This window comes from Macaca thibetana, chromosome 14, assembly GCF_024542745.1.
Source record: "Macaca thibetana thibetana isolate TM-01 chromosome 14, ASM2454274v1, whole genome shotgun sequence".
Taxonomy (NCBI): Eukaryota; Metazoa; Chordata; class Mammalia; order Primates; family Cercopithecidae; genus Macaca; species Macaca thibetana.
The window spans coordinates 89497071-89520884 of NC_065591.1; positions in this window are offsets into that span (position 1 = coordinate 89497071).

A 23814-nucleotide genomic window follows, 5' to 3' on the forward strand; every position below is an offset into this window, starting at 1 on the left:
CTGGAAAGTTTCAACAATAGACTAGAACAATGAGAAGAAAACTTCAGAACCCAAAGACAAGGCTTTTGAATTAACCCAATCAGACAAAGACAAAAATAAATAAATAAAAAATAAACAAAGCCTCCAAGAAAACTGAATTTTATTAAGTGGTCAAACCTAAGAATAATTGGTGTTCCTGAGTAAGAAGAGAGATTTAAAAGTTTGGAAAACTTATTTGAGGGAATAATTGAAGAAAACTTCCTTGGCCTTGCTAGACATCTATACATTCAAATTCAAAAAGCAAAAAGAACACCAGGGAAATTCATTGCAAAAAGATTATCACGTAGGCATATTGTTATCAGATTACCCAAAGTCAAGATAAAATAATCTTACCAGCTGCGAGACCAAAGCATCGGCGTAACCTATAAAGACAAACCTATCAGATTAACAGCAGGTTTCTCAGCAGAAACTGTATAGGCCAGAAGGAATTGAGGTCCCATCTTTAGCCAAAAGAAAATAATTTTCAGCCAATAATTGTATATCCAGCAAAACTAAGCTTCATAAATGAAGAGGAGATAAAGTGTTTTTCAGGCAAACACATGCTGAGAGAATTTGCCACTGCCAAGCCAGCACTACAAGAATTATTAAAAGGAGCTCTAACTTTTGAAACAAAACCTCAAAATACACCAAATTAAAGCATAAATCTCACAAGGCCTATTAAACACTAACATAACAAAAGAAGGTATTAAGGCAACAACTAGCATAATTAATAGAACAGTACTTTATATCTCAATACTATTGTTGAATGTAAATCGCCTAAATGCTCCACTTAAAAGATGCATAATGGTAGAATGGATAAAAATTCACCAACCAAATATTTGCTTCTCCAAGAGACTCACATAAATTTAAGGTAAAGGGGTAGAAAAAGATACTCCATACAAACAGAAACCAAAAGCAAACAGGAATAGTTATTCTTATATCAGCAAACAGACTTTGAAGCAGCAACAGTAAATTAAGACAAAGAGGGACATTATACAATGATTTAAAAAAAAATTAGTCCAAGAGGAAAATATCACTATCCTAAATATATATGAAACTAATGCTGGCACTTCCAGATTCATAAAACAATTACTACTGGACCTAAGAAATGAGATAGATGGCAACAAAATAATAGTGGGGGACTTCAATACGCCACTGACAGCATTAGATAGGTCATCAAAAAAGAAAGTCAACAAAGAAACAATGGACTTTATTCCCTAGAACAAATGTACTTAACAGATAATTACAGAACATTCTACTCAACAACTGCAGAATACACATTCTTTCCATCACACATGGAACAGTCTCCAAGATAGACCATATGATAGGTCATAAAACAAGTCTCAATAACTTTAAAGAAATCTAAATTATTGTGCATTCTCTCAGGCCTCTGTGAAACAAAACTGAAAATTAACTTCAAAAGGAGCCCTCAAAACCATACAAATACATGTAAAATCAATAATATTCTCCTGAATGATCTTAGGGTCAACAATGAAATCAAGACAGAAATTTAAAAATACTTTGAATGGAACAGCAGTGAAACATCTTATCAAAACCCCTGGGGTACAGAAAAAGCACTACTAAGAGGAAAGTTCATAGCATTAAATTCCTATATCAAAAAGTCTGAAAGAGCACAAATAGACAATCTAAGGTCATACGTCAAGGAACTAGAGAAACAAGAACAAACCAAACCCAAAGACTGCAGAAGAAAATAAATAACAAATTTCATAGCAGAATTAAATGAAATTGAAACAAAAATATGAAATATAAATGAAACAAAAAGCTGCTTCTTTGAAAAGATAAACAAATTTGATAGACTATTAGCAAGACTAAGAAAAGAAGAAATAAGATCAATTAGAAACAAAACAATACCACAGAAATACAAAAGATCATTCAAATCTACTATGAGCACCTTTACATGACAAACTAAAAAATCCAGGGAAGATGGATAAATTCCTGGAGGTATAAAACCCTCCTAGATTAAATCAGGAAGAAATAGAAATTCCAAAGAGACCAATAACAAGTAGCAAGATTGAAATAGTAATAAAAATATTGCCCCAAAACTCCAGAACCACATGGATTTACAGATGAATTCTATGAGACATTCAAAAAACAATTGGTACTAATTCTGGTGAAACTATTCAAAAAGATAGAGAAAAAGGGAATCCTCCCTAAATCATTCTATGAAACCAATATCATCCTAATACCAAAATGAGGAAACAACATAACAAAAAAGAAAACTACAGACCAGTATCCCTGATGAACATAGATGCAAAAATCCTCAACAGAATAGTAGCTAACTGAATCCAACAGCACATCAGAAAGAAAATCCACCATGATCAAGTGGGTTTCATGCCAAGGATGCAGGGATGGTTTAACACACATAAGTCAATAAATGTGATACATTACATAAACAGAATTAAAAAGAAAATTCTTATGATTATCTAAATAGACACAGAAAAAGAATTTGGCAAAATTCAGCATCCCTTTATGATTAAAACCCCCAGCAAAAATCAGCATAAAAGGTACATACCTCCAGATAATAAAAGCCATCTATGACAAACCCACAGCCAACATTATACTGAATGGAGAAACGTTAAAAGCATTTCCCCTGAGAGCTGGAAGAAGACAGGATGCCCGCTTTCACTATTTCTATTCAACATACTACTAGAAGTCCTAGCCAGAAAAACCAGCCAAGAGAAAGAAATAAAGGGTATCCAAATCAGTAAGAAGTCAAGTTAAACCGTTGCTGTTCACTGATGATGTGATTGTATACATAGAAAACCCTAAAGACTCATCCAAAAAGCTCCTAAATCTGATAAATGAATTCAGTAAAGTTTCAGGATACAAAATTCATATACAAAAATCAGTAACGCTGCTATACACCAACAATTACCAAGCTGAGAATCAAATCAAGAACACAGCCCTTTTTATAACACCTGCAAAAATAAAATAAAATTGCATTACCTGAGTTCAAACTATACCTCAAGCCTATAGCTACCAAAACAGCATGGTACTGGTATAAAAACTGGCAAGTAGACCAGTGGAACAGATAGGGAACCCAGAAATGGAGCCAAATACTTATAGCCAACTAATCTTCACAAAGTGAACAAAAGCATAAATTGGAGAAATAATACCCTATTTAACAAATGGTGCCAGGACAATTTGCAAGCCACATATAGAAGAATGAAATTGGATCCTCATCTCTCATCTTATACAAAAATCAACTTAAGATCAAAGACTTAAATCTAAGATCTGAACTTATAAAAATTCTAGAAAATAACATTGGAAAAACTCTTCTAGACATTGGCTTAGACAAAGAGTTCATGACCAAGAACACATAAGCAAATGCAACCAAAACAAAAATAAAAAGATGGGAACTTATTACACTAAAAAGCTTCTGCACAGCAAAAGAAATAACTGGATGAGTAAACAGACAATCCACAGAGTGGGAGAAAATATTCACAAAATATGCATAACACAAAGGACAAATATCCAGAATCTGCAAAGAACTCAAACAAACAAGCAAGAAAAAAAAATACCATCAAAAAGTTGGCAATGGATGCAAATAGACAGTTCCCAAAAGAAGATATACAAATGGCCAACAGACATGGGAACAATGCTCAACATCACTAATTATCAGGGAAATGCAAACTAAAACCACAATAAGATACTACCTTACCCTGCAAGAATGGCCATAATTTAAAAAAAAAAAAAAAAAAAGATGTTGGCATGGATGTGCTGTAAAGGGAACCCTTCACTGCCAGTGGGAATGTAAACTAGAACAACCACTATGGAAAACAAACAATATGGAGATTCCTTAAAGAATTAAAAGTTGATCTTGTTGACATGGATGTGGTGAAAAGGGAACACTTCACTGCCGATGGGAAGGTAAACTAGTATAACCACTATGGAAAACAGTATGGGGATTCTTTAAAGAATTAAAAGTTGATCTACCATTTGATCCAGCAATACTACTACTAGTTATCTAACCAAAGTAAAAGATGTCATTATATGAAAAAGACACTTGCACGTGCATGCTTATAGCAGCACAATTCACTATTGCAAAAATATGGAACCCACCTAAATGTCCATCAACCAACAAGTACATAAAGAAAATGTGATATATATATATATATCATAGCATAGATATATATATAGATATATATATAGCATAGAATACTACTCAGCCATAAAAAGGAACGAAATAATGGCATTTGCAGCAACTTGAATGTAGTTGGAGACTGTTACTCTAAGTGAAGAAATTCAGAAATCAAAAACCAAACAGTATATGTTCTTACATATAAGCAAGAGCTAAGCTATGAGGACACAAAGGCATAAGAATGACATAGTTACATAATAGACATTGGAGACTCGAGGGGAAGGGTGGGAGAAGGGTGAAGGATAAAAGACTACACATCGGGTACAGCGAACACTGCTCAGTTGATGGGTGTTCCAGAATCTCAGAAATCACCACTGAAGACCTTATCCATGTAACCAAAACCACCTGTTGCCCCAAAACTATTGAAATAATAAAAAAGAATATAAAATCACCCCCCAAATCTATAAAGGTAAAGTAACAAAACAAAAAGTTTGGATTACTACAGACAGTAAAAAGCAAACCAAAGGGACTGAATGAGTAACTGCATGTCAATGAATTACTTACATAAAGTGAAAAATTTGTTAGAAAAATCTAGCATAAAACTGGGCCAGGCTTAATGGCTCATGCCTGTAATCCAGCAGTTTGGGAGCCTGAGGTGGAAGCATTGCTTTAGGACAGTCTGAGACCAGCCTAGGAAACACAGCAAGTCCCTGTCTCTATAAAAATATTAAAAAAAAAAAAAAAAAGAGCCTGAGAGTAGCAATACTATAAAATCTAAAATAATCTCATATCTATTTTTTTAAAATAGGCTCTTATTAAGAACATTCCCTCAAATGAAACTCTAGCACAAGATGGTTTCACCAATGAAAATGATTAAGGAAGGAAAAATACCAACCCTACATAACTAGGTCAATTGGATATCTACGTGGAAAAATAAAGCATAATGCACAACAAATGAAAGTAAATTCCACAAGGATTGTAGATATACATGAAAAAGGTAAAATAGCTTATTAATGGTACAATACAAAAGCATTTATGTGACATGTGACTCCTTTTCCTCCTCCCACCCCAGTCAAGTGGCGGGAACAGGGGAGGCAGATGTGCAATATGTAATGTCTTCGACAGGTCACAGAAAGTACTAAAAAAAAATTGATAAATTGAACTCATTAAGTTAAGGGCATATTCCTTAAAACACACAAACAAGAGAGTGAAAAAGCAAGTTAAACAATGGGAGAATATATTGTAATACAAATGTGAGACAAAGGAGTCATGTGGAACAAAGAACTTATAAAAATTAATAAGGAAAAGCAGACATCTACTCAAAAAATGGCCAAAAATTGAACAAGTATTTCTTAAAAGAGGATATTCAAAACCCCCATAGGCATATTGAAGACATGCCAATTAAAACCACAATGAGAGATGACTATCCACTCCACAGTGTGAAAAAAACTATTAGACTTTTCATAAACCGCTGGTGGAAGTATAAATTAGTATATCTACTATGGAATACTGTTTGTCGATATCTTCTAAAACTGAGTGTACACCATCCATGTCACTTGGTATTGCTCTACTACATATAGAAAAAAGAGAAATATGCCAAAAGATATGCACAATTATGGACATAGCAGCATTATTCATAGTAGTTCCCAACTGGAAACACCCTAAATGTCTATCAACATTAGACTGGGGTAAAGAAAGTTATAGTCTATCAACCAATTACTGTTAAACACAACAGCAGATGAGTATCAACGAGTATCACCATCATCATACTTAGTAAAAGAACCCTGCCGCAAAAAGCAAATATTATAAGCTTCCATTTGATTGGAATTTAAAGAGAAAACTAGTCTATCATGATTAAAGGTCAGAATATTGACTATTTCTTAGAATAACAATTATTGGAAGGAGGCACAAGGAAGGCTTCTGCATGTTGATAATATCCTACACATTGATGTGGTGGCCTCAGTTTTCAAATAAATAACTAAAAATCACAGCTATTAGTTTAATTATCTGGGTCATAGAGCCATTGAATGAAGAATACAGGAGGATGCAGAGCCTGGTTTTCTCATGTTGACCGTGGGACATCCGGAAATACAAGCTAGGGGCATCTATGGAAAGGGCAGTAATTGAGAGATTGAGAGATTGGATATTTCACTCTTGGGATCCTGCTGGGTAGCAGATTTTTCTTCACCAATTGACACTGATGAAAACATGTAATTTGGTATTCAGTGGTTTCTAAGCCATAGAGTCTCAGAAGCAGCTATATATTACCTTTCAATAATATGAGAAAACAGACTAGCAGACAAACAGCGAGGATGGCTTCTATCATTACTCAGGGGTCCAGGAAAGAAAACTGTATAAGCCACTGTCCTACAAACATATTTCCCTGCCTCTGAGAAAATAGAGTTTTCCTAACAAGGGTTGACACTGAGTCAAGTATGCTTGTTTTATAATGGCAATGTTAGCTTTGATTTTAGATCCCTGCAGATGTTTTAAATTGTGAGTATACAAGTCCTAGAAAAACCTATGTTGCAAAAGCAAATACTTTAACAAAAAGTATTCTTTTTTTGTAGCTCATATTGTAGAAAATAATGTTATGAGAATTTTACTAATTTTAAAAATTGCTATTCTAAAACTAAGCATTTTTCATGCCATTTGGATAGGCTTACTAAAGTAATACTATTAAAGAAATGATTAAAAGAAGTGACAGTCTGAACTTGTATTTTTTAGAAATCAATTGCTTTACCAAAATAATTATCAAATGACTGCCAAGTATTCAAGTGTCTAGGACATGGGCTTAATAGATAGTTTCTATCAAAATTAATTATATTTATATAGAAATAAAAAGACAAAAACACTATATAACACTATTTAAATGATATTAACATTCTCAAAGACAAAAATAATTGACCTGAAATCATATCTACTTTTACAAAAATAATACATCAGAGATTAAATACTCAGTAAGAAATCTTACAAATAAGGCAAAATAGTAAATTAACTGAATGTTCAGAATATTGCTGTTATCTGTTATTTTTCAACTTTTACACAGTGGATGGGGTTAAGCATTTGTGTCTGAGCCTTGTCATATATTCACTATTTTGAGCACATCATCTGTTCAATTATAAAATCTGTTCCTGCCACAGGTATCACTGATTCAAAATTTCTATGCATTAAAATATTTTTTAAGTGTATAAAATTTTTATGTTAAAAAGTTCATCTATACAGTACTCCTGCTATTAATAATAGCCAATTTTATTAAATGCTTCCTATTCACTAGACTCAGCTTAAGGTGATTTATTCATATTATTTTTATCAAATTAGCAAAACAAGGCTAGAAGATAAATACTAATATTGTTCCTGCTTTAGAGACGAGGAAACTAAAGCCTGGAAAGGTGAAGTAGCTTATTCAAAGCCATGCAGTTTTTAAATAGTAGCTAGAATTCAAATTCTGGAAGTCTGAATCCAAACCCAATTTCATCAAATATATTTGTTTTTATATAAATATGAACATATGAGAATAAAAGTAACCCCAAAACATAGAATTACATAATTTATCAGATATTCCAGAGATAATATGAAATGATGAAGTAGCCATTAATAAGTTCCATTAATAAATTTGGAAGTCATTAATGAAGTTCAGTGTCTCAGAAATCAAAGATGACAAATAATATGAAGTTAGTTATGATGAACAAAGTATCTATTTTAGAAAAAAGAGGGAGTTCTTAAATTTGTGCTTTCTAAAAGACTGCGCTGTTATACAGACTTTATAACCGTATATGAAAGACATACCAGGCCGGGCTCGGTGGCTCACGCCTGTAATCCCAGCACTTGGAAGACCAAGGCGGGCGGATCACGAGGTCAGGAGATTGAGACCATCCTGGCTAACACGGTGAAACCCCGTCTCTACTAAAAATACAAAAAAATTAGCCAGGCGTGGTGGCGGGCGCCTGTAGTCCCAGCTACTACTCGGGAGGCTGAAGCAGGAGAATGGCGTGAGCCTGGGAGGCGGAGCTTCCAGTGAGCCGAGATTGCGCCACTGCACTCCAACCTGGACAACAAAGCAAGACCCTGTCTCAAAAAAAAAAAAAAAAAGAAAGACATACCAAAAGGAAATCTTTTAATATACATTAGTTAGGAAAGAGGCATATGTTCCAAATGATGCCCTTCATGTTAAAATATGGAAAGAAAAAATGTGGAAAGGAGTCACATTAAAATATTGATGCTTTAAAAATTGTGTTATCTTTTTCTTCAAATTGGGCACATGAAATACATGTTACTTACATAGTCTCAAAAACAAATAGTTACAGGAATCAATAATACATACCTCCTGCAGTAATTTTACATTTCTAACATTCTCATCTGATTCTTTATAATAAAAATAAAATCTTTTTTGTTGTGAGTTTTCTCTGCACTGTAATTACATTGACACCTTACTGTAGATGGCACATTTTACAAGTTGAAAGTAGACAGAATACATGTTCTCTTTCCATTTCTAAACCTTCTAGTGTTCTATTCATGTGGTGAAATATATTTTCAAAGCAAAATTTGCCTATCAGTCTCAGTTAAGAGGAGTCTATGGAAGTGAGAGAGACAGAGGACCATTTGGGGAAAAAAAAAAAAAAAAAAGAATATGCTATTATTTTCCTTTATCTTAGAAAATAACTTGGAAAGAAGTTTAATGTTAATGTTAAAATATTAACATTAGGAGTATCGTTAAAGGATGAAGAAAATCTTTTAATAATAAAAATCAAAGGTGATATATATTTTGTTTTGGATGACAGACATTTTCATATGGAAATCCGTGGTTACTAGGTGAGGTGTGGATTCTATGGCCCATAACTTCTATTCCCCAGGGCTAGATTACTTTACTCTTTATTGACTAGCTTTCCTGTTGGGTCACCAAATCAGACAACACCCTTTAGACATCTTTCTTTTATACTATGAAGATGAATGTGTTTCATTGCAACTACTCCAGGCTAGTAAGTAAGTAAGTTTGCTTGCTTCTTTTTTAAAAAAATAATGAATTGTATTAAAAATAATATTAAGGGCCAGGCACAGTGGCTCATGCCTGTAATACCAGCACGTTGGGAAGCCTAGGCGAATGGGTCACTTGAGGTCAGGAGTTCAAGACCAGTCTGGACAGCATGGAGAAGCCCTGAAACCCCATCTCTACAAAATATATAAAATTTACTCAGGCAGGGTGGCTCTCACCTGTAGTTCCAGCAACTCCAGAGGCTGAAGTTGCAGGATTGCCTGAGCCCAGGAGGCAGAGGTTGCATGCAGAGAACCCAGATTGCACTACTGCACTCCAGCCTGGGCAACGGAGAGATAACCTATTTCAAAATAATAATAATAATAATAATAACAACAACAACAACATTAAGTATATGAAGCATGATGCAGCCTATCTCTTCAACTAGGGTTCAAGGAGACTATTATTTGTAGTTAGCACTAGATAGGTTTAAATGTCATCCAAAAACAGGATTACATTTGTTGTCAGGACAACTTTTTCTTCAATACTTGGGTGTATCAAACTTAGGAAATAATTGTTTATACCAACATATTTCTAAAAACAAGAGATGTCTCAAATGTATTTTTCATACTAGACTTTTATCATTTAAAATATTGCTGTACAATAATAAGCTAATTATACATATGAGAAAACTGAGGCACAAAAATTGGCATGGCTAATCATTAGTTGATTTTTCACTAGTGATATTTATTATTTATTATTCATCAAATGCAGTGCTGTGTGCTGGGAATATGATGATAGATAAGAATGCAGGCAAGAATGCCCTAAAGTAGGTTGTAGCTCACAGGAGAAAATGGACTAAATAAGAAATTATAATACTTGTTAAAAATATCTCTGATATAGAGAAATAATGGGGTTTGAACAGACTTTAAAGGCCCTGAGTTTTCTACTACATAATCATATGTCAATGTAACATCAAACTAAATTCAAAAACCCAGTAAAGGAGACCTACTTGGGAAATATGAAACATAAATTTTCTTTAAAAATTTTGAAAGATCTATTCATTCTGAAAACAATGTTGCATGATGAATTTTATTCTAATCAATAATTTGCATCATTTGAATTATGTGTGGAAATTTTTCTTTCACTGGACAAATAGACTCAGTACTGTCAGTAGTTTATACTTTCTGCAACTAATGATATATTAGATCATAATATAATAAAATAATACATGTCATTATATCCAGAATTTAAATATATATCTTCAGATATATATTGTATCATTTTCATATTTTTTTCTTTGAAAAATCTGAAGAAAGGCAGTCTTTGAACGCATTTTTAGAAAAAATCAAATTACTAAAATTACTATATGTAAAATTCATTATCTACAATAAGAAGAAAACAAAATTTTGCTAAGCTCATTAATGAGAGTTGTAGGAAAATTCATTGTAGAGTTTGATCAAAATCAAACAAAGGAATGGGAAGAGTAAATATTCACTTAATCCTTTCCTTATATCATGGTTTGTGCTGAAAATTTACAGATATCATTTTATTCATTCAATATAAAACATTTAGAGGTTGAAGGTCGCTAAATAACATCTAATACAAAACCTAACTCAGATGAGGAAATTGAACCCAAAGGAATAAATAGTAATCATCTAGAAGTCTTGCCTCTGTCTAATGATTTTTTTAAAAATATACATTTGATCTTCATTTAAGGATCAGGAAGACTGACTTGCAATAACGCTTCTGCTTCTTGCATTATAATATTAGATTACATTACATACTTAATTTTATTGTAGATGAGATTTAAATGCATTTTGCAAAACTATGTAGAAATAAATATGCTGTTTTAAAAAAACATATATTTGCATTTAAACCTACACACACACACACACACACACACACACACACACACACGTGTCTCTCAGTATGAATCCACATGATTTGAGAGATGAAAAACTCAATTTACAACAGTGTCCTGTATGTAGCTTGCACAGATGGCATATTCATTTTGAGATGTAATTGGGCCGAACTCAGTGACCTAACTACCCTCTCATTCTGCTACAAAACACCCATAATACTCAGTGAAAAAGCTGACACTTCAGAAAAACAAAATGCCATAAGAAAGACCATATGCTTAAAAATATATATTTCCCAAAATGAAGACCCCGAACTTCTTACCTAGGTTCCTTTTTTTTCTGGCCAAAAATATTCTCTGAAATTCTATTTCACATGAACATGCCACTTATCTGCACCCACCTGGAAGGTGGCACAGTTTTCCAGAATTCATATGGTTCCAAGTTTAATCTCCATGACACAATTGACACAGTTGCTGGCAATTTCTAAGAAATGGCCCTTGAAGTATTACAGGACACTGTGTACTTTTTGATTTTAGTCATTTTTATCCAGGTATATTTAGAGAAGAATTAAAATACATCATTGAAATGGGGACACACATCACGAAAGTACAATTACATTGCAGCAGAGATTTTGTGGGAGTGTAATCTCACCCAATTCATTTTCCTGAGATGAATCTAATCTGTTTGGTCTGTTGATAGCTAGGAGACCTTTAGTACTTAATTCATAACTCCTGAGGGTTCATTGATTGTCCAGTCCCTCCTTGGGCTCTCAGAGGTGCTGGGCACACATAATAAGGCACCAGGGCAATCTTTAACATTCAAGCCAAGCCAAGCCAAGAGTACTTTTGTTTTAAGTATTACTTGTACTGCTCTTTAATATACCAAAAGCAGAAGAAAACTTTCAGGGAAAAGATGCAAACATTGTCCACACAGAAGAACTTGTAATTTTTCAGTGGATTTTCTGTTAATATCAGCATATGCCCATGAGTAAAATTTGGCCAGGCTTCACACACTTTCACAGCCAAGGATATTGGAAAGACCATACTCCTTTTCCACTTATTAATCAAGTATTGAATTGATTCTAGGCAGAGAGCTTTCTGAACAGTTTATTTTCTAATTGTATATGGTAATTTTTTAATATAAAAATTGGGATGCCTTTGAAGCCCTGACTAGGCAGGTTCTACATTGTGTCAATATAAAAAATAAAGTAAAAGGCACGGTATTATATATATTATGGACAATTTTCAGATCATTTGCCAGGATATTTAATGTTTACTCTCTGGACTTACCCTTCAAGAAAACAATCAATCTTCTCAGAAACATATAACTTTTCATATAATTAGGAACTACCTTCCCATTAAGAAATGAGAACACAACACAGATGACAGAAAAGAGGAAAAGCATGGATTATTTAACATAAACAACTCGGCCTCCTCTATTCAGCAACCATTTTTCTGAAGCTATCTTATTGTAATTACAAAGATAAAGATATCATTTCTTCCCATTCCTTGTCTCTTACACATTTGGCTAACACTTGCAAGCCATGAAGGTAGAAAGGCTACTAAAATATTTATATGTAAGAATTATTCATTCATTTAAACAGTAGCCATTGTGGGCATATCATAACACACAAAGTCAGAATACACACACATACACACACACACACACACACACACACACACACACACATATATATATATATATCTTAGGCAATCAGTATTTGAGACATCCACTGCAGCAGATAGCATACTCTCTGAGAGCTTACAGTTAAGCAGAATGATAAATATGACTCCAAGCTATATTTGTATAAGGGATATGGGACTTCTGATAAATATGAGTAATAAAGCCAAAGTAGGGTACCTTATTGACTATTTTGGATGCAAGACCCTCATAAAGCACACCTTCCCAGTTGACCTATCTCATTATCCTTGACATCAAGCTGCTCTAAGTTGCTGGCATGGCCTTTTGGATGTAAGAGCTAAAAAGTGACTACTCGAGGCTGATGCATTTTTAATAATGGCAACCCTGAGATACCTTTTGGCAGAAATTGCAATTGATTCCAAGGTGATTAGCATATATTCCAGCTGCAGCCAGCCCTTCTGCTGATTTCCCCAATGAACTGTGAACCTCAGAAGTGTTTTGCTGACCTTGTGTTGAATGTGCTTTTCTGAAATTCCCACTTGGAAAGATATAAAATATATTTAACTCACAGTGGCAGCCGTCTTTTGCTTACTGGTTAACTTGGGTGGTGATGGCACCTGGGTCCAAATCATAACAATATCATCTTAGATGGAAAAGGATGATAACATTCAAAGACAGAGACAGATAGCCCAACTCTAACGATAAATTAATAGGGTGAAACTTTAGAACTGTGCAATAATTTATAATTCAAATACTGTGGATTTGTTGAAAATCTTCACCTGAAGTGGCAGTACAATTGTCCCGGTGCTGCTACCATTGATCAAAACAGTTTAGGAACATTGAATTTTATTGTAAAAATCTCTTATACTTTTAGTTACTTTTAGATGAATCATTCTCATTTACATATTTTTTTCTGTCACAACCAGCATTAAGCCTACAAATAATGCATTAGCACTAGTTTGAAATTGCAGGGAGCTGTACCTGTAATATCATAATCATGGAATTTTAAATTATTTTCATGAAAGGTTAGTTTTAAAGTCTCTCTAAGGAAATTGTTACTGTAGTTTATATATGCCATATCCTTCTGATAAAATCAAATCACCCCAAGGGACACACTAGGTAAATCTATCGTATCTATTAATATACCATTCCTAGATTCTTGGATAAGATGATAGCAAACATAATGAAAATTTCCATTTGATATTTATATCATTCAATAAAAGAAAAAGATATCCCCAAAGTCCCATTTCAAACAAAATACATGTAGAAATAAGCGTCCCATAGTCTGAAGCAAGGATATTTTTAAATGTAAATTTTTATTTTGAATAACCTAACATTGTAAAAGGAGAATAGCAGTTACATGAATCTTGAGATGTCTTTCATTTACGGATATAGCCATTTTGCAAAATGCTAATTAAGTTCCTAATGTGCAGTAGGTTATGCAGAGATTGGAGATTCTTAGGTGAAGCACAGAAGAGTTGGTAATTTTATAGGAAATAAATTAATTCCAGTGTTCCTGAAAAACAGCTCACGGTTTGATCAGCAAATATTAACTCAATGACAGCTTAGAATTCAGGGCAACTTCAGAGCTAGAGGAATGAGACAGTTCAGTATGTATTTCATAAGGTAAGAGAGACAGACAAATTTAAATGCACATCTGCAGTGATGGAGCAGGGAAGAATCACTAGCATTTGTTGTTTGGACATGTAGCACAGATTGAATTCAAAGATGTGATTTGCAATAGCTAGCAACAAAGATCTCTGTTTTCTCATTAACTGGGAATGTGAAGAGAAACTTCATTCAGGGACTGATGATAAAGGTTAAATGACATAATTTCCAAAAAGAGAGAATAGCAGGACCAGTAACAGCATAAATAAAAACTTGGTCCATGAAGGAGGTGACAGCTGACATTGAAGATCACTTGAGAAAATGCTTAATATTTAATATATGTGGAAAAGTGAAAATAATGCATATCATTACCTCGCTCCACACAGAAAATGAATTTCAGGTAATTAAATACATATATCTGAAAAGTAAAACTATATAACTTTTCAAAAAATATGAATGAATACTCATGTTATGATTTGTAAGCATTTAGTAAACAAGAGAAAATAAAACTACAAGCTATAAAAGTGGAGATTGCATAATAAAAGTTAATCAATTCCATCAGAAAATTTTATTTATCCTAATATCTGTTACTCAGTTTTCAGTGCTTGAGAACACATCAGTAACCAAAACAAAGATCTTTGCTCTCTTGGAGTTTATATCCTAGTAACAAGGCAGACTGCAAACAATTTTTTTAATGCACATTATAAAAATGTCATTACACAATATGTTAGAAAGTTATCCAGGGTTAAGTTAAAAGCAGACTAAAGTAAACACATTAGAATTTCTGAAGTGAGAATTAAGGGAAATTGTCATTTTTTAAAGGGAAACCTAGGTAAGTCTTGTGAAAAAGTGATGTTTGGGAAAAAAAAAAAAAAAAAAAAAAAAAACTGGAAAGAAACAAAGCATCAATAACCATGGAGATAACTTAGGGGAAAGCATTCCTGGGAGAAGGAACAGTGTGTACAATAGTCTCAAAGTATAAAAAGTTTTCATGTATTTGAGAACACTATGAGGTCAATATAGCTAAAGAAGAGTGAACAAAGGGCAGAATATTAGTAGCCGGTGTTAGAGGTAGAATGATCAAATAGACTATTGATTTCCGTGTTGCGTTTCAAAAATCATTTCTTATTCTAGATAATAAAGATATTCACATGCATTTTCTTCTTAAAGTTTAATATTTTGACTCTTACAACTTGTGATATATTTAATCACATTCAGCTGTCTCTCATCTTCAGCGAACTGTTATAATGGTGCAGGCAGCCCTCGTGGCACAAATCTGTAAATTTTTCCAGAAATGCTGGGTTTATGAATTTTAATGTTAAATATTATATAAGTAAAATTTTTTTCACATTGATTATTTTCTATGATAAGAGGAAATTGTCTAATTATATGTATTTTTCTTATTCAAAATCAAGTACTCTACCACTGGTCAATGAATAGTCACTCCTATCTGTACTGCTTTCTTTTGCCACCAGTGCCATATCATTTTATTTACACATAAGTTGTATTCTGGGTTATTTTGGTCTTATTTGGTCTATTCCTATAGCAAAACTACATGGTATTACTCACTATAGCTTTGTAATAATTTCTGTTACCTTGTGCCTCTGATGGCAAAATTGTCTTGCTCTTCTTGGCCCTTTGGTCTTTGTTTAAAAAAATAGAATTAGTTTGCCAAGTTCCACCAGAAATAACAGTTTTAAGAATGTGAATAAAATTACACTAAATACATAGGTTAATATAAGCAAAACTGACACTTTTAGAAAACTGAGTCTGACAATTACCCCTTATATATTCCCATTTAGTCAGAATCATTTTATACATATTTAAAAATATGTACTTATTTCAATTACTTTATAGCTTTTAAATTGTGTAAAATTTTAAAATTGTATCTCTAATGGCTACTAGCATATACAATTCTTATTGATTTTTGAAATATGTGTCTTATATATAGCAGACTTATTAATCTCTTTATCATTTATTACTTTAGCTATACATTCATTTGTGTTTCTGACTAGGGAATCACAGTATATTTGAATAATGATTTTTTCTTTATAATTCCTAAATTTTATTTTATTGTTTTATTTTTTCTATACTTTTGTCTGACTTGATCTATTTAGGTCCTTTGAGACAGTGTTAAGTAGAAATTAGGTTGTTGGACACCTGTTTCCTTCCTGACTTTAAAAAATTTTTTTTATTAAGTGTCACTTTTGATGTATGATATTTGTAGACACATTTTAACCTGGTAAGGAAATTCAATTCTATTTTAAGGTAAGGTTCTTTTTAAACCACAGCTGATGATAGTTTCGCAGATAATTTTGCCTCTGTTTCAATAATTTTATTTACATGGTTTTTTTTTTACTTTAATCCATGAATGTGGTAAATAATGCATTCCTGAAATAAACCTAACTTAGTCATGATATATTTTTATGTACATTTATAGATTTTATTTGCAAATATCATGTTTCATATTTTTAAAATAATCTGTTTGTTTTCTAGTAGGTGGCAGATCTATATTTAATATGTTTAGCATAAAAAATTTAAGCTAGAAACAATGCAACTATTATTTATGAATATGTCTAAGAAAAAATATGATGAATTTATTATTCATAATCTTCAAACAAATATCACAAGGTCAAATTTAAGCATGTTCCATTGACATGCTTTGTTTGGCATTATGTTTCAAAATTTTAAAATTGTTAAAAAAAGAAACTTTTGCCAATCTGCAGATTTAACTTTAAAATCCATAGTCCCATCTTTTCTTGAAAAAAAGCTACAGATTTGCTAACATGAGGGCTATCTCCTCCATTACAAGAATTCTCTGAATGTGAATGACAGCTGCAACATTTAGTCAAGAAAAACAAAGCTTGCCAGAGTTCTAACTACTGTCTATGGTTTAGACTCACCCCACTTACATCATTTTCATAACAATTCTGGCACACACAGCCCCTTTCTTGTATTTTTCATCTCTTATTCTTTTTGCTGCCTTGGGAAACAAAGAATTGAATCCCATTTCTAAGAACATGATACTTTAGTAGCAAGAAATATTTCTGTGCACATGAATGTATATATCCTTTTATCCAGCAATAATAAATAGGTAATCAACTTCTATTTTATGTTTTATTGTTAGAAATACCAGAATTAAATTTAGTGGTTTTTTTTTTTTTTTGAAGCACACTTCCTATTGAAATAATTGAGCAAAATCTCTCTAAAATAGAAGTTAGTTTTGAGTTTCATCTGAGTCACAAATGGTGTAATCTTAGCCTAGTAACTTTATGTGTGCTTTCTTATTTGCAAAATGGAGATAATTTTAATTTTCGTCATTTCATAACACTGCTTTAAGTATCAAATACATTCAAAGTGGAGCTATCTCACAATCATGAGATAGTGGGCTTGAAGTTAGGTATAAATTTGATGACCATAAATTCTCAGGATGTCTATCACCCTTCTTGTCATATCTTCTTTTTTCTCCGATACATTTTCTAAAAATTGGGACATAACTCACATATCATAAAATAAACACTTTTAAAGTGCATAATTTAGTAGTTTTTGGTATATTGAAAAGCTTGCAAAACTAACAGTAGTAACTAATTCTAGAATATTTTCATCTGCACCAAAACAAACATATCTATTAGGAGACACATCTTATATCCCTTACTGTAGGCCCTGGAAATAGCTAATGGATTTCCTGTCTTGATATACTTTCCAGTCTTTGAAATATTATATAAATAAAGTCATACAATATTTGATCTTCTGTAACTGGCTTGTTTTCCATGTAGCATTTTACAAGGTTTATTCATGGTTTAGCATGATTAGTATTTAATTTCTTGTATTTTACCTGAATAATATTTCATTTCATGGGTATCTTACAGTTTTTCATGCATTTATCAAGGTATAGAAAAAAATTGCTTTACTCTTTTTGGCTATTATGAATAATACCATGAATATTCATGTACAAGCATCTGTTTGGTTACACCTTTTCATTACATTTACATGCCAGGAATGAGAATATTGGTCAATCTATGTTTAATTTTTTTCAGGAACTACCAAATTGTTTTGCAAAGTGGTTGCTTCATTTTATGTTCTCATAAACAATGTATGAGAGTTCCAATTTCTCCAGTTCTTTGCCAACACTTGTTATTGCCTGTCATTTTGATCAAAACCATCATAGTGAAACAGCAGAGTTCCCTTATCCCCCTCACAGGGCATGTGACAGAGGTGTGGCTCACATGTCTTTGCCTTGCTACTCATATGCCTAGTGGAAACGTGCAGACAGGCAGGTGTGGAGCACTTTTAGGTTCTGATCCCATGGCAACATCTAAGGAGGAGGGTTTATGACTCCCAAAGCCCAGGTGGGTGTGTTTTACAGTGTGCTCTTTCAGCTTTGTCATCTGCAGACATCTTGTATTATCAGCTCAATTAAATTCTCTGCCTTATTGTAAGGGCAGAGGGCTTTCTGTATCCCGAGTTCTTGCCCAGTGAACCGGAAAAATAGGATCACATGTGGGCTTGGAGGGTGAGTGCAAAGTTTTACTGAGTGGTGGAGGTGGCTTTCAGGGAGTTGGATGGGGAGCTGGAAGGGAGATGGAGTAGGAAGGTGGTCTTTCCCTGGAGTCAGGCCACCCAGTGGCCGGACTCTCCTCCAACCACTCCCAGCCAAACTCCCTTTGGTGTCTGTGTCATTCCTCCATCTCTGGTCGGCCAGTGTATGCTGGTGTGCCTCTCTGCTCCTCTCAACATCCAACCACTTGTGTCTATGTCTGCTTAAGGTCTCAGGCTTATATGGGCACAGGATGGGGGGTGTGGTAAGCCAAAAAGCAACTTTTTGGGCACAGAAACGGAAATGCTTGTCTTCATTTAGGTTCGTGTGCACAGGCCTGAGGGTGGAGCCCTCACCAAGGACCTGCCTTGTCTACCTAGCACTTTTTTGCCCCCTTCCCATCATCGCCCCCTCTGAAGAGACACATCTAACTGCCTTTAGAATGTGGATGATGACCAGTCTTAGCTACTTCCTGCTGACAGGGGGTGTTGTTTTGGGGAAAACAGCAGTCAGATTCCTTCCTGAGGTCTATCTAAGGGTTCCGAGCAAAGGGGAGCCATCATCTGAAGCTCCAGTGGCCCGACTGTTTGAAGTTTGATGGCCTCTGAGGGAGAAAAATAAGTTTTATAAGGTTAAATACGCATGGATTAAGCACGTGTATTATTCAAGGAAATAATTTAGTGCCAAAGATTACAGAGATAAGAAGGGAAATATACTAACAACCCAATGTGGTATGCACCCATGAAGCAGGGAAGGCCTAGATAATAGGAATTAACTGCCCTCACCTATGCCTCCTTCTTCCCCTGCTGTTGACAACCTTTGAGTTCCCTGGGCCACATTTATGCCAAGAAGTATGGCCTCCTTCCCTGGGGTAGGGGTTCAGTCAGCAGGACTTGTTCCTGTCTATTTACATTGTGCCTGTCACCTGGCTTTAGATCCCTCAGATCTGGTTTTCCTTTCTAGGGTCTCAGCCTGAAGCTTGGAATCAAGTTTGGGACTCAAGGTGCTGCATGTTATCTGCTTAGAGTGTCTTAACGACACTCTTAGAGTGTCCTGCTAAATTTGCAGTTATCAGTCAGCAGGGGTCATTCCTCTGCTAACTTCCCTAGCAGAGGGAGAGTACTGGAGAGTGAAACACTCTCACTTAGAAAAGCAACAACAACAACAACAAAATGTAAAAAACCAGTTTAAGGGGCCAAAGGGGGATGTCCTGGGGGAAGAACCCCTTGCTCAGTGCAAATGGGTCCCTTTAATCCTTGTATCCTTTTGCGGCTTCAGGCTAGGTTGAATTCTTTGGCTAGGGGAGAAAAAGTTCTGTTGGTATGGTGGGTAGAGAGTACCAGCCAATTGGCCCTGCAGGGTCTCTGTGGTAGCCGCAGTTTTCTCCCACCCCCTGTGGCCACCGGGCATGGCCTTTGCATGCTCTGAACGTGCCCAGGTGCCTGAGCTGGTAGGGGAGAGGGTAAGAGGAAGAGGTGCTGTGAGCTGTGCATGCCTGCAGATGTCACGGTGGAGACAGGAATGGTACCTCTAAGAGCAATTGCTCTGATTTGCACCTTTGACGGCTGAACCAAATGCTCCTTTTACTTAGTTACATTGCTGCAACTTGTAGCAAAACTCTTAACATTACAAAGGAAGAGATAAGAGCCATTTCAAACCATGAGAGAAGAAAAGGTACCAAACAAAGTCTGGGGGTTTTGACCGGTGCCCATTAGGGTGGTTAAAGGTCTGTGAAGGGAACAGAGCCATTTACCTGCAAGAAATAGAAAGAGGTGGCAGGGTCTTGCAAGAGGCAGATCCAACAGTTTCACATTTGCACTTGCCTTCTGACGAGTATCCCGGATGAGCCCCATCTGAAACAAGAAAGTTACCTTTCCCCCCTCACAGGGAATGTGACAGGGATGTGGCTCACTTCTTCAGTGCCTGGCTGCTCAAACCGCTAGTGTGAGCATGCAGATGGGCACGTGCACAGGTTGCGGCGAGCACTTTTGAGCTCTGACACCACAGTAGTGTCTAGGGGGTGAGGGTTTACCACTCCTGAAGCCCAAATGGGCGTGTGTTACAGTGTGCTCTTTCAGCTTTGCCATCTGCATATAGCTTGTGTTAGCTCAATTAGACCCTCTGCCTTATCGCAAGGGCAGAGGGCTTTCTGTATCCGGAGTTCTTGCCAAGTGCACCAAAAAAAATTGGATTATACGTGGACTTGGAGGGTGAGTGCAAGGTTTTATTGAGTGATAGAAGTGGCTCTCAGGGAGATAGATGTGGAGCCAGAAAGGGGATGGAAAGGGAAGGTGATCTTCCCCTGAAGCTGGGCCACCCAGTGGCTGGACTCTCCTCTGACTGCCCCTGGCTGACCAACCCTCAGTGTCTGCATTGTTCCACCATCATTGGTCAGTTAGTACCTGCTGGTGTCTGTCGGTGTGTCCTCTGCTCCTCTTGATATCCAGCCACTTGTGTCTGTGCCCGCTTAAAGTCTCAGGTTTATATGGTCACCAGAAGGGGGTGGGGGCAGACCAAAAGACAACTTTTTGGGCATGAAACAGAAATGCCTATCCTCATTGAGGTTCATAGGCACAGGCCCAAGGGTGGAGCCTTTGCTGGGGACCCATGCCCTTCTCTGCCCAGCACTTCCCTGCCCCCTCCTGTATCATTAACAAGTGTGAAGTGGTATTTCATTATGGTATTGACTTGGATTCTATCAATGACTAAAGATTATGAGCATTTCTTTATATGTTTATCAGTATTTTGTACACGCACTTTTAATAAATATCTATGGAAATCTCTGGCCCACTTTTAATTAGAATATGTGTCTTTTTACTGTCAAGTTGGAACAATTATTTCTATATTCTGGATATAAGTTTCTTATTATACATATTATTTGAAAACATTTTCTGCAATTCTTTTGGTTGCCTTTTAATTTTTTTTCTTTTATTACGTTTAAAATTTTTCTTGTGTTGCTCCCTATAAGGATAATCTTTTAACTTTCTTGATCTCAATCTTTGAAACATAAAAACATAAAACATAATTTAGATAAACTTTAATCTTTTTGTTGTTTTATTGTGTGTGCTTTTGGTATCATATCTAAGAAACAATTGTATAATCCAAGATCATGAAGATTTACATTAATGCTTTCTTTTAAGAGTGTTATAATTTTAGCTAATAAGTATAGGATTACCTGCATTTTTTCCTAGATGTCTTTTATCAAGTTTGGAAAATTCCTTTATACTTCTATTGTGTATGTGTTCTCTACATTTTTTAAACGTTATGTTTTCTTCTGGATCTTTTGAAATTATTACGTATTGCTGTCTTTTATTGTAATGATATGCTATAGGCTGCCATTTATACGTTAAACCAACCATGCCTTTTTGGGACAAAACCCATTTGATTGTGATTTATAATTATTTTTATATGTTCTTGAATTCAATTTACAAGCATATTGTTGAATATTTTTATTTCCACATTCATAATAATATTTGGCTGTAATTTTAATTACGATTCTGCTTTGGTTGTATGTGTGAGTAATATCTTTGACTAGGGCTGGGATCAGGGTAATACTGATCTCACAGAATGAGTTATGAAGTGCTCCATCCTTTTTTTTTAAGACTTGTAAAAAATTAGTATTACTTCTTCTTTAAACATTTGTTAGTATTTACCAGAGAAGCCATCTAGTACTGCATCCTTTTTTGTGGGAAGTTTATGATTACTAATCCAATCAGTTTAGTTGTCATGGGTCTATTCATAGTTTTTAATTATTTGAGTCACTTTGGATAATTTGTAGATTTCTAGGAATTTGTCCATTACATATTATATTATCTATCTGTTGACATGCAGTTGTTCTTATTATACTCTATGATCTTTTTTATTTCTGTAAGTTTGTGGTAAAGTACCCTTGTTCATTCTCGATTTTAGTAGTTTCAGGTTTCTCTTTTTTTATTGATTTGGTAAAGTTTTGTCAAATGTGTTAATCTATCCAAACGATTGACAGTTTCTTTAATTTTTTATTGTTTTATATTCTCTATTTTATTACTTACCACTCATATTTACTATTTCCTGTCTTCTACATGATTTCAGTGTAGAACGCTATTTTTTTTGGTTAAGGTAAGAGGTTAGGTTATTCATTTGAGATCTTTCTTGTTTTATAATGTAGGTATACACAGCTATAAATTTCTCTCTGAATATTTCTTTCATTTTATCCCATAGGCTTTAGTAGGTTGTGCTTTCTTATTTATTCATCTCAAAGTATTTTGGAATTTCCTTTTGATTTCTTCATTGTTTCATTGCTTATTTAGAATTGTGTTGTTTTATTTCCACATATATATAAATTTCCAAAATTTCCTTCCATTATTAATATCTAATTTAATTCTTTTGTGTGTACAAAGAACATACCTTGTACAACTTCTCTGTTTTAAATTTATCGAGACTTGTTTTATTGCTTAACATATGGTTTATCTGGAAAAATTTTTTTGTGCTCTTGAGATGTATATGTAAACTTCAGTAGATCAATGAAATGTTCCAGATAGTTGTTGGATATAGTTGCTGTATAATACGTTTAAGTTTTTTATTTACTTGTCAGTCATCTATATATTTATTCTATCCATTATGGAAACTGAAATATTTACATTTTCAGCCATAATTTTTATTTTATTTCTTTCTTCAATTCTATTAATTTTCATTTCATGTATTTTGGGGGGTCTGTTTTCAGTTACACTTGTGTTTATAATTGTTATGTCTTCTTGATGTATTGATACTTTTTTCCAGACAAATTGTCCTGATTTGTCTTGTAAAAAAAAATACTAACTTAAATTGTAGTTTGTATGGCAATAGTATAGCCACAACAGTTTTCAATTACTGTTTTAATGATGTACAGTGAGCATCTTTATAATTTCAGCCTACCTACACATATTTAAATGGAAAAAAGTCTTTTGTGGGTAGCATATAATGGTATCATTAAAAAAAAATCCAGTCTACTAATCTGTCTTTTAATTGACGTGCTTAATCTATTTATGTTTAATATAACTACTGATAGTAGGATTTATGTCTGCTATTTTGCTATTTGTTTTTCATATATCTGAGT